The sequence below is a fragment of the Triticum urartu genome, chromosome 6A, assembly GCF_056163025.1.
Source record: "Triticum urartu cultivar PI428250 chromosome 6A, HENAU_Tu73, whole genome shotgun sequence".
NCBI lineage: Eukaryota > Viridiplantae > Streptophyta > Magnoliopsida > Poales > Poaceae > Triticum > Triticum urartu.
Genome location: NC_141878.1, coordinates 463,174,727 through 463,185,029, shown reverse-complemented (window position 1 = coordinate 463,185,029; position 10,303 = coordinate 463,174,727). Strand labels below are relative to the sequence as shown.

General features: G+C 44.6%; 1 long non-coding RNA gene across 1 annotated transcript; it reads left to right on the top strand.

Moving 5' to 3' along the window:
• Positions 1–7,333: 7,333 nt before the first annotated feature.
• On the top strand, positions 7,334–8,097 carry LOC147965712 (uncharacterized). The gene is made up of 3 exons (XR_015607628.1): positions 7,334–7,400; positions 7,483–7,512; positions 7,890–8,097. It is a non-coding gene; the product is annotated as an uncharacterized LOC147965712 (long non-coding RNA).
• The last annotated feature ends 2,206 nt before the right edge of the window (positions 8,098–10,303 follow it).

Here is a 10,303-nt window from a genome sequence, read left to right as displayed (position 1 = left end):
ATAGAAAAAACACAGAATTCTTTCGAAGAGGTTTGAGTGGATGGGATGTTTCCTATGAAATCTAGTGCAAATGAATCATATGGAAAAATTCCTATGGTTTACAATCCTATGAATCAAACAACCAAGATAGGAAAAATTACTAATGATTAGAATCCTCCAAAATTCCTTTGAGAATCCTTTGAATCAAAGAAGCCCTTAATCTATTTTATGATTCATGGAATTGTGCGTTGTAAAGCATAAAGTAAAAACAAATAATGGCAAATCAACTAGAAAAAAAGTTTGGGCAGTTATGATACGGAAGATTCTAGAACAAAAGAGAACCACTGTTGTTTTGAGGTTTGTGCATTATGCTTAAGTTCAACCATGGAGTCTGCTAGATTGTACATGTGGCAAAATCCGGTGGGGGCTAGAAGATGGTGCGAGGGGCCGAGTGGAGGGAGACTATGAAGGAATGCACAAGTGCGAGATCGATATTTAGAGAGAGGGGGCGAACACGTGCGTTGTTGCGCGCAGTGGCGGAGCCATGAAAAATAAATGAGCTAGGGGGCCAAGCATTGCTAATCCTTTACGAGGAGGGTCAATTCATGAACTTAAACAATTTTTAGCAGCAATTGTCTAATGATCACATTCATATTATCCTTGATATATAGTGATGTTAGGGGGGGAGGGGGCAGGGCCCTTACCGCCCCCTGTCTTCGCCATTGTGCACGCGTCTGAGAGATGAAGCGGAAGGCATGGATGATGAGAGGGGGACGTCGGATACATAATTAATGTGGGTGTATTAGCTATATATGTTAATCCTATATGGAGAGGTATAGATTGATCGATGTGGACGTGGGAAAGAGGGTGAGACCTCACTGGATATATCGATTGATCAGTTTGTGTGGAAAACTATGAAATACCTAGCTATATACACACATACATAGAGGAACATCAATCTTTGCGCATGCACACGTGAGAGATAAGGAATGCCCGATATGATGGAGAGGGGGATGTGTGTTGGTGTGTGCCTTCATGGGAGACCGACCTGCAGAAAAAGATTGCATGCGTGCGATGGATAATGCCGACTGGTAGTGTGTGTGCATGCATGCATGAGAGAAAGTTAGTGGTACAATTATAAAGAGAAGACTACCATGTGGGTGTAAAAGAATAGCTGAATAGGTGAGGTCACAATCAATGTAAAGTTGAATTCAAATATTTGAATAAGAAATCCTGATGTTTGAAACCCATGCATGCATGAATATAACGGAGATCTGCGCGGTGTGGATTGGAAACGAGCAGGTTGTAATGTATACACATTGAACAAGGTTAGACTGATTTGAATTTGAGATACCGATGGCAGACATCATTTGGCCACGTCGCATCCGTGCATGGACACACTATTCTAATTGGAGATGATGGGCGGCTTTTGCATCACATATCTATATTACCCCTATATATTATATTTTATATTTTTTTTATATTGTGTGCGGGTAACTTTAACTTTGAAAGATGGTCGTTGGATGAGGCGAATCCGATGGTCCAAAGATGGCAAATATGAGCACTACTGGCCGTTGGATATCATCTAGATTCCACCAGATTTCGCCACATGTATAATCTAGAAGACTCCATGGTTGAACTTAAGCATAATGCACAAACATCAAAACACAAGCACTTCTTATTTGTTCTAGAATCTTCCGTATCAGAATTGCCCAAATGTTTTTCTACATGATTTTCCATTATTTGTTTTTACTTTATGTCTTACGACGCACAATTCCATGAATCTTAAAATAGATTAGCTTTCTTATAAAAACTAGATGATTTTGAATGAAATGAACTATAAGAATTAAACGAACATCTACATCATGCATATATGACTCAAAGCTTGCATGCTATAATGTGGTATTTATTCATAATTTGGTTGCCAAATCTCATGCATGCAATGCACATGTATCTTACTCTAGTCTAAATGGTGTTTGTGTGTGTGTTGTGCGTGTTGAGGTGCAAATTGTCTTTTTTTGGTACACATTAAGCTTGTTCTTCTGAAATTTCAAACCGTGCCTTGTTATGCCGAAAATTCAAGCTAGCGTCTCTGTCTATCGTGCTGCGAAACTCCCGCCTCCTCAACCCGCGCCTTGTTAGCCCGAAATATTTAAGATATATCTTTGTCTCGTTGTGCTCCGACAACTCCCTCCATCTCAACCCGCGCCTTGCTATTCCGAAATTACAACGCGTGCGAAAACTCCCACCTCCTGTGAAATCCCGACACGTGAAATGCCCGTGGTACCCCTGAACCGAAAGAACCACTTCAAATCAGTGGGGGTACTTTCGTAACTTACCCCACATTTCGGACAAGCGTGTCTCTAAGCCATGGTTCCCCACTACCATCCCATCCACCCACCCATTCGTACACCGAGGCCGTGAAAACCCGCGAAGAAACCCCACACCCTGCTCCATCCGCCACCCAGCCGGAGCCTCTTCCCCAACGATGTCATCCACAGCAGCACCTTGATGTCCATCATCCACCGTACCGGATGAGGATCCGTCATCGATCTCATCGTCCCGCCGGTTCAGCCACCCCGTCCTCCACCACCAAGGAGCTGCCCCGACGTTCCCCTCGTCTTTCGCGCCACCTCCATTCCCACACCGCCGTCTTCACCTGCACCACTAGAAGAGCATCATCATCACCGTTTCCTCGGATGAAGCTGCGGCCTAATCGGCGCCACGAAAGAGGTTGTACACTAATCGCCACATTTTCTTCTTGATTCGATCTCACGGTGCTGCTGGCGCTCGGTCCCGAGCCAACACGGCGCGGCTCCATCCACGGCGGCGTCGCCGGCCACTTCCTCCACCGCGTCGCTCCCTCGGGAGCGACGTCCACATCAGTAGGACCTGTTGCTGCTTTAGCTCTCGCTCGCGCTGCTGCTCTGCTCTTGCTCTTGGTCCCCTGCCTGGTCTGCTCTAGCTATTGCTCTTGCTTGCGGTGATGCTCTCGCTCTTGCTCTTGCTTGCGATGCTGCTTCGATTTAGCTACACTTCACTCCGATGCCGCCGGGGTGAAGGAAGAACCAGCCGCAGCGGGGAGGGGGGCTCGCCGGAGAGGTACCCCGCTATCTATCTTAGGGTTCGGGATGGGGGCGGTGGTCGCCGGCGTTGGCGGGGTGGTGGCGTGGGGATCGCCGGAGAAAAAGCTCGGCACGGGGGGCCTAGAGGGAGGGCCGGGGCGGCGGCGGACCGGCGGTGGGGATTGTTTTCGGGGTGGGCGGGGCGGCGCACCGCCGACCGCGGGCGGCGGGGGGCTGCTATTTTGCCGGCTCAGGGGGGTGGAGGTTGAAGATGAACCGCAGGCCCTTGATTTCTTATCCAACGGCTGCAAAATCGACTGACCAGAGATGAAAAAGTCAGTCGACCGATGTGTAGCCTCACCTTGCTAGTGCGTTCAGTTTTGACAGCAAAATTCAGTTTCGACAGCAAAATTCAGTTTCGACACTTAAGTTCAGTTTCGACAGTTAAATTCAGTTTCGACAGTTAAGTTCAGAGATGAGTGGCTGATGTATTTTACATCTAGCACTTTGTGGTTATGTATTTTACGTCATGTATTGGAGATGCTATTAGAATTCCACTCAGGTTACGTTGTTCGTTGTCTCTCTTGTCCTGCTTCAGCCTCGACGTCGTACAACTCACCGGAGCTGCTCCAACGACGAAACCCTCCATCACAGCGGACCAGTACCTCGGGCTCCATCTCCAGATGCCTAAGATCTTCTTCCCCTCCTCCGACAGCCAAGTCAGCCGGAGGATCCTCACCGGCCAACCCAATCACGCTGAGATCGACATGGCTTCGCCAAAGAGGTTGTACACTTGTTGCATCTCTTTTTTACTTTACATGTTATATATATATATATATTGTCCACTGAGCACTCGTAGTAACGGGAAATACGATTATTTTATCCTAGTATATGACAAGCAGTGAGGTACCAGGCAACTTAGCTATCCGTGATGGACTCTCTTGAATGCCATCATTATTTATCTCTACGCGTTTGAGTTGTGCATTTGTCGATGGGCCTGGGAGTTGAGCTAGTATGGTAGTGGCCTGGGTCCAAAGTAATAGAAGTAGCACAAAAACATTTTTTTAGTGTAGGATTTTCCTTGCTCAAGCCTGCCTACTAGAATCGCCAGTGCTTGAAAGGAAAAGTGAATGAAAAACATCGGAATTGGAAAGTTTCCTATGGTACTACTTTTCATGAATTTGGTGCAAAGGAATGGAGCAAAGGAAAACTGTAGGATTTGTTCCTTTAGTGTCTCCTTGAAAGAAAAACCGTAGGAATTCTAATTTCCACTTCTCCTCCTTTTCATATTCCTATTCATCAAGCACAAGACTAAGAGATAGTAGCATAATAGCATTATAACCATACATTTTCTTGTGGTTTGACTTAATCTCACCATGCTTTTTTGCATCCTGTGATCTTCCAATTGTTGTGAATCAAACACCCAGATTGGCAGAAATCCTGTGTTTTTAAATTCTCTGTTTTGCACATGCATTCCTATCCTATTCCTGTCTATTACCTATCCCTGCATTGTTAGAATCCTAAAATTCAAACAAGCCCTTACTCAATTACTTCTGTTACAGATATGTGTCAAACAAAACCTTGTGTGGTTTGTCCTGCTCCTGTGGCGCTGTGTTCCACCCCAGCTCAGCTGCTCCAATGACGGAAGGGTTCACCACAGCAGGGATCCGCTCTCCAGACTGTCTTTCGCCACCTCAGATCTTCTTCCCCGCAGCCGGCATCCATGGCAACTACATTACCATCATCAACTGAGCAGATGACCTTGAGGACTACACGGGTCCGCAAGAGAGGTCTCACTCTTCCGTGTCTGCTTACGTTATGCGTCGCTTAATATGATGACAAGCTACATTATCGGCGTATTCACCTATTAGACTCCGAGTCAGGTCCAAACTAATGCTAAAACTTGAGTTTTTAAATGGTTGTGGGGTACATATTGGGGCAGCAATCAGTACTATTTGTCTACTATCTGTTTAATCTCCGGTGTCTACTATGAGTTTCATGTTGGGTGCAAACAAACATTAAAGGAGCCATTATCTGTATTTTTAACTAAAGCTATTATCTGCCTGCTATCATTGGTTTTGGGTCTATCCATAGTTTTCTACCATCACTCTGGATTTGTGCATGCACTCCTTACATAATCTCACTATGTTTTATTCCTATGCATGCCAGTTATTGTACACAATGGAACTGATCATGTAGAGCAAAAGAGACGAGCCTTGCGTGGCAATAAAATTTCATGCAGACGTCGTTCCATGGTGGGCGCAAAGGCAGCCCCCCTCCACCGATTTCGGATCGTAATCAAGAGGAAGATAACTGTTATGAGGGGGATTCAGAAGGAGAAGACCACTCCTATTTACCCCATGAGGTCTTCGCTCTAACTTGGCATGCTGATGTTGGTAATATCATGCATATGGTGCCTTGCATTGCTTACTATATACATTAAAGATGTCATCTGCTTAGTTTAGACATGCTTTGTGTCAATGCCATATGTTTAGTTTCTTTATCGTATATGTGAATCATGCAATGCCATCTTGTCTAGCCAGAAATCATATATGTGAATTTTTCAATGCCACCCTGGTTAGCCAGTCATCTTATATGTGAATTATATCATGCCATCATTTTTTTTATTACGTGTTAAATTTGTCAACAATGTTAGTACATTCAATTACTCTTCCTGTGCATCAGCCATTTGGCACGGTCATGGAAAAATCTGGAGTGGAAACAAGGTCTTCAGAGCAGACAATGCTATCTGACGAAGTGCATGTCTTGCTGGTTACTGATAGCTCCTCAGAGGAGGATTCAGAGACAGATGACCAGTCATACCCCCCCCCCCCCCGAGGTGCATGCCCTAACTTGGCAGGGTTATGTTGCTCATATCGTGCGTATGGTATCTTGCATTGCTATGGCATTTGCTTAGTTTAGACATGCTTTGTGTGAATGCCACCTATTTAGTGTCTAATTACCATATATGTGAATTATGCAACGCCATCTTGTTGCAAGACATTATATATGTGAATTATGCAATGCTATCTTGTTGCAAGGCATTATGTATGTGCATTATGCAATGCCATGCTGTTTAGGCAAGCGTCATATATGTGAATTATATCATGCTTTCCTTTTTTTGTATTTCTCATTGCTTTTGTCGACAATGTTTGTATATTCAACTGCTCTTCCTGTGCATGAGCCATTTGAATTAGTGATGGAGAAATCTGGAGTGAAAACAAGGTCTCAAGACCAGACAATGCTACCTGCTGAAGCAGATATCTTACTGGTTACAGATAGCTCTTCAGAGGAGGATTCAGAGGCAGATGACCAGTCCTATTATCCCCCTGAGGTGTATGCTCAAACTTGGCAGGGTTATATTACTCATATAATGCATATGTTGTATTGCAATGCTTAGTTTTTACATCATATACACAATATTGAATGCCATGTCCTTAGTTGACACATCATATATGCGATTGCCCTCTGCTCACTTCCTTAGTATATAAATCATATATTTGAATTATGTCATGTCATGATGTTTACATAGACAGCATGTATCTGAATTATGGCATGCCAACCCATTTTCTAAAGACATAATAGAGTTATATCATCTCATCCTGTTTACATAGTCATCATATTTAAATTATGTCATTCTATCCGTGAATTATATCATGCCATCATGTTTCCATCAACGGCATGTTTGTGATTTATGGCATGCCAACCACTTTAATAGACACATCATATAGTTATATCATGTCATCCTGTTTACATAGTCATCATATTTTGAAGTATGTCATTCTATCCTATTTAGTTAGCCATCATACATGTGAAATTTGTCATGCTATCCTGTTTAATTAGCCATCATATATGTGAAATTATGTCCTGCTATTCTGTTTGCTTAGACAACATAAATGTGAATTACTTCATGCCCTGTTTTCTTCCCTACTATCCATTGCACCTGTCTATCTTACAATGTCTGTACATTCAATTACTTTTCTTGTTTATCAGCCATTTCAATTGGAGGGAGTGATGGCAGTATCTGTGGGAGTAAAAACACGGTCTTCAGAAAAGATCGTGCTACCTGTCGATGCAGATAGAACCACGGTTGTACTTGCCCAAGAACCAGCCCCACCACACATAACCCACACTCATGCAGATTGTACCCCTACCCAGTTGGACAGAGAACCAGCTACACCCCTTCTAACACCAACCCCAGCAGATAGACACCCAGTTCCCGTTGACATAGCACCGTCTCCACCACAGAGCACCCAAACACGAGCAGTTAGTAAGGCAACTACAGTGCCCAAATCACGAGGACCACCGCTCCGAACCCGAAGTCAACGCTTAAAGTAGAAGAAGAATTGTTCTCAGGTCAGGTTCCGTAGCTATGGTTCATAGTACTTTGCTCTTGCATCACTGTATTTACTGATACCAACTAATTTCAAATTTGAAGGATGCAATTGAAACTCCAATGGCGCAACAGGTATGTTTTAAACCTGTTTCTTCAACGTGTTTGGTTGTTTGCTGTTGTAACTTGCTCTATGTTGATTTTAGTTTCAATTGAATAAACAGTTATCTTCTCATGCCATGCACATTACAAGTGTTGTTATTGCTGTGTAGTTTCCCACACTTATATTCTGTCTATGCAGCTTTGTCTTAAATAGATATGATTCGAACTGTATCTATCTTGATTTGGCAAAATAAACTAGAATGATATTGACCATACAGTGACCATACTGCATAGATATATGTTTGTTTCATGCTATTATCCTGTCCACCTTACTGCTAAACTGGTTTACCAAAATGAGTTTCATATACTACATTGTAAACCTGAGATGTGTTTCTTTGTTTCTCTTTTAGAACGCGGATAAAATATTGGAGAAGAGTACCCTGTTATGCAATGGTAAAGGAAGTAATGCAGATAAGGTTCAAGATAGTGAGACATCCCTGTTGGTCTCCAAGCAAGCTGATAAAAACTATATTGAAGACACTGAGACAACCCCAAAGTCCTGTCTTGATGTAGTGTTCGAGTTACTGGCTACCACTGCTGGCACCAGCTCTTCGAACTCATTGCCTGAATCAGTTCGGCTTCTTGACTCTCAACTTCAAGTTGAAAGACATCGATCAGATGTTATGAGACAGGAAGCCGAAGGACTGAGGAAGTCCCTGCAGAATTTAGATGCATACTTTCTGGTGCAATAGCAAGCGCTAGAGGACTTAAGCGCCAAACAAGAGAAAGTTAATAAGCTTGCTAAGCATCTTGCCAGCATTATGGGTACCTAGGATATTGTTTATTGAGCTCTTCTGAAGTAGTTTCAGTTCTGGACTTGTTTTGTTGCGGCGTTTATATGCTATTGTGTTCCCTATATTTGCACTGGTGGTGAACTTGGTGCCCAGTGGATGTAATATGTGTAATAGCCGTGATAGCCTAGTGTAAGTTGCTTGCTTATTTATTTCCTTGTTGTCTTGTTTATTTGTTTGCTTGTAGTCAGTGCAGTTCTTTTTTTGTGGTTTGCTAGTGGCTGCAATATCCTATTTTTTAAAACTAGGCCACAATAACCATGGGCTAATATTTGCTGTAGTGACACCGGGCCTCCTACGGGCCGTAGAAATAGTGGGCCTTCTACGGGCCGTATAAATAGTGGGCCTTCTATGGGCCGTAGAAACAGTGGGCCTTCTACGGGCCGTAGAAACAATGGGCCTTCTACGGGCCGTATCGTCAATGGGCCTTCTATGGGTCGTATCATCAATGGGCCTTATACGGGTCGTATGATTGATTGGCCAAACAGACCGCATTCTGGCCGTAAACAGGGTAGAGTTGGAATCATCCATTCATGGGCCGACCATAACGGGTCATCGTTAATAGGCCATATTTGATGACGCTATGAAAACAGCCGAACGTATTAACGGACCACAAACGGGCCAACTGTAACCACGGGCTGAATTTGGCCCACAAGCAAAAAATGACAGTAACGACCGTAAGTAAACGAATGCTGGAAAGGAGCCCAAGAATAAATGGGCTCTGAGAAGGCCGAAAGATAACATGGGCTGGAGATGGCCCAACGGAATAACGGGCCGTTAATGGGTATAAAGTGATACACTGTTCATTACGGGCCAGTTTCACCACGGGCTGTTAATGGGTGTAAAGTGATACACTGTTCATTACGGGCCGGTTTCACCACGAGTCGTTAATAGGCCAAGAGTTATATAGGGCCTCATATGGGCCGAAAGACGTCATGGGCCATACATGGGCCAGAAGTGAAAATGGGCTGGAATCATATTGGATGGCCCAGATGACGCTACTGGGCCTAATTCGGATAGGGCGTAACGGGCCTTGGGTTAGCGGGCTGTAAATGGGCTATATGCGAATAGGCCGTTAACAGGCTTTCCATGGGCCGGCCCGCCACCTTTTGACCAAGTCAAACGGGCCAGCCTTTTCACAGGAATGGGCCTCTGTTGGGCCGTGCCACGTGTCAACGTATCATAGGCGCCTTCTGTCCAATGAGTGGATGACATCTGTCCCGACGATGAGCCGACACGTGTTTCCTCCAGCCAATGATGATTTTACACGTGATTTTACACGTGGAAAATCCCCATTGGTCAAGGCTGTTAACGGGTTATCGGATCCAAAACCCGACCCGATAGCTTAACGGTGTTCCGTTACGGTGGATGCCACGTGTCGGTCACCCTTGCCGAAAGCACTTCTGTGACGCGCGATTTATCGTCATGGAAGTGGACACTTTCGTGATGATAATTTTGGTAATGTCATGGAACACTTCTATGACAGCATAGGTATGACTATCTTGATTCTGTCATAAATTTGTCATGGATGTACATGCATGACAAAAAACGCGACCTACTGTGACAAACACGTATCATCACGGAAGTGTATTTTTTTGTAGTGCTCCTGTTACCATCCGCCTTAGACGCACAGTTCGGGACCCCCTACCGAGACCCGCCGGTTTTGACATCGACAACAAGGGTCTTGCCGAGGGCTCAACAAGGGTCTCGCTACGGCACCACGGTCATCCCCGGCAAGGACCTTGCTGGGGGTCTCATGGATTTCCATGGCAAGGATCTCGCCAAGGATCGTCATCTTCTGGTTTCCATATGATCTTGCGTGTCTATGATCTCTACAAAGATTTGCATGCCACCACGGAGGCACCTCCCGAGCCTTGGTTCCAATATGGCATAGGAACCCCTTAGGCTCGAGGATGGCGTGCTCTGCTGGTGTCAAGAAAGTTGCCTCAGCAAGGATCTTGCCGAGGCTGCGG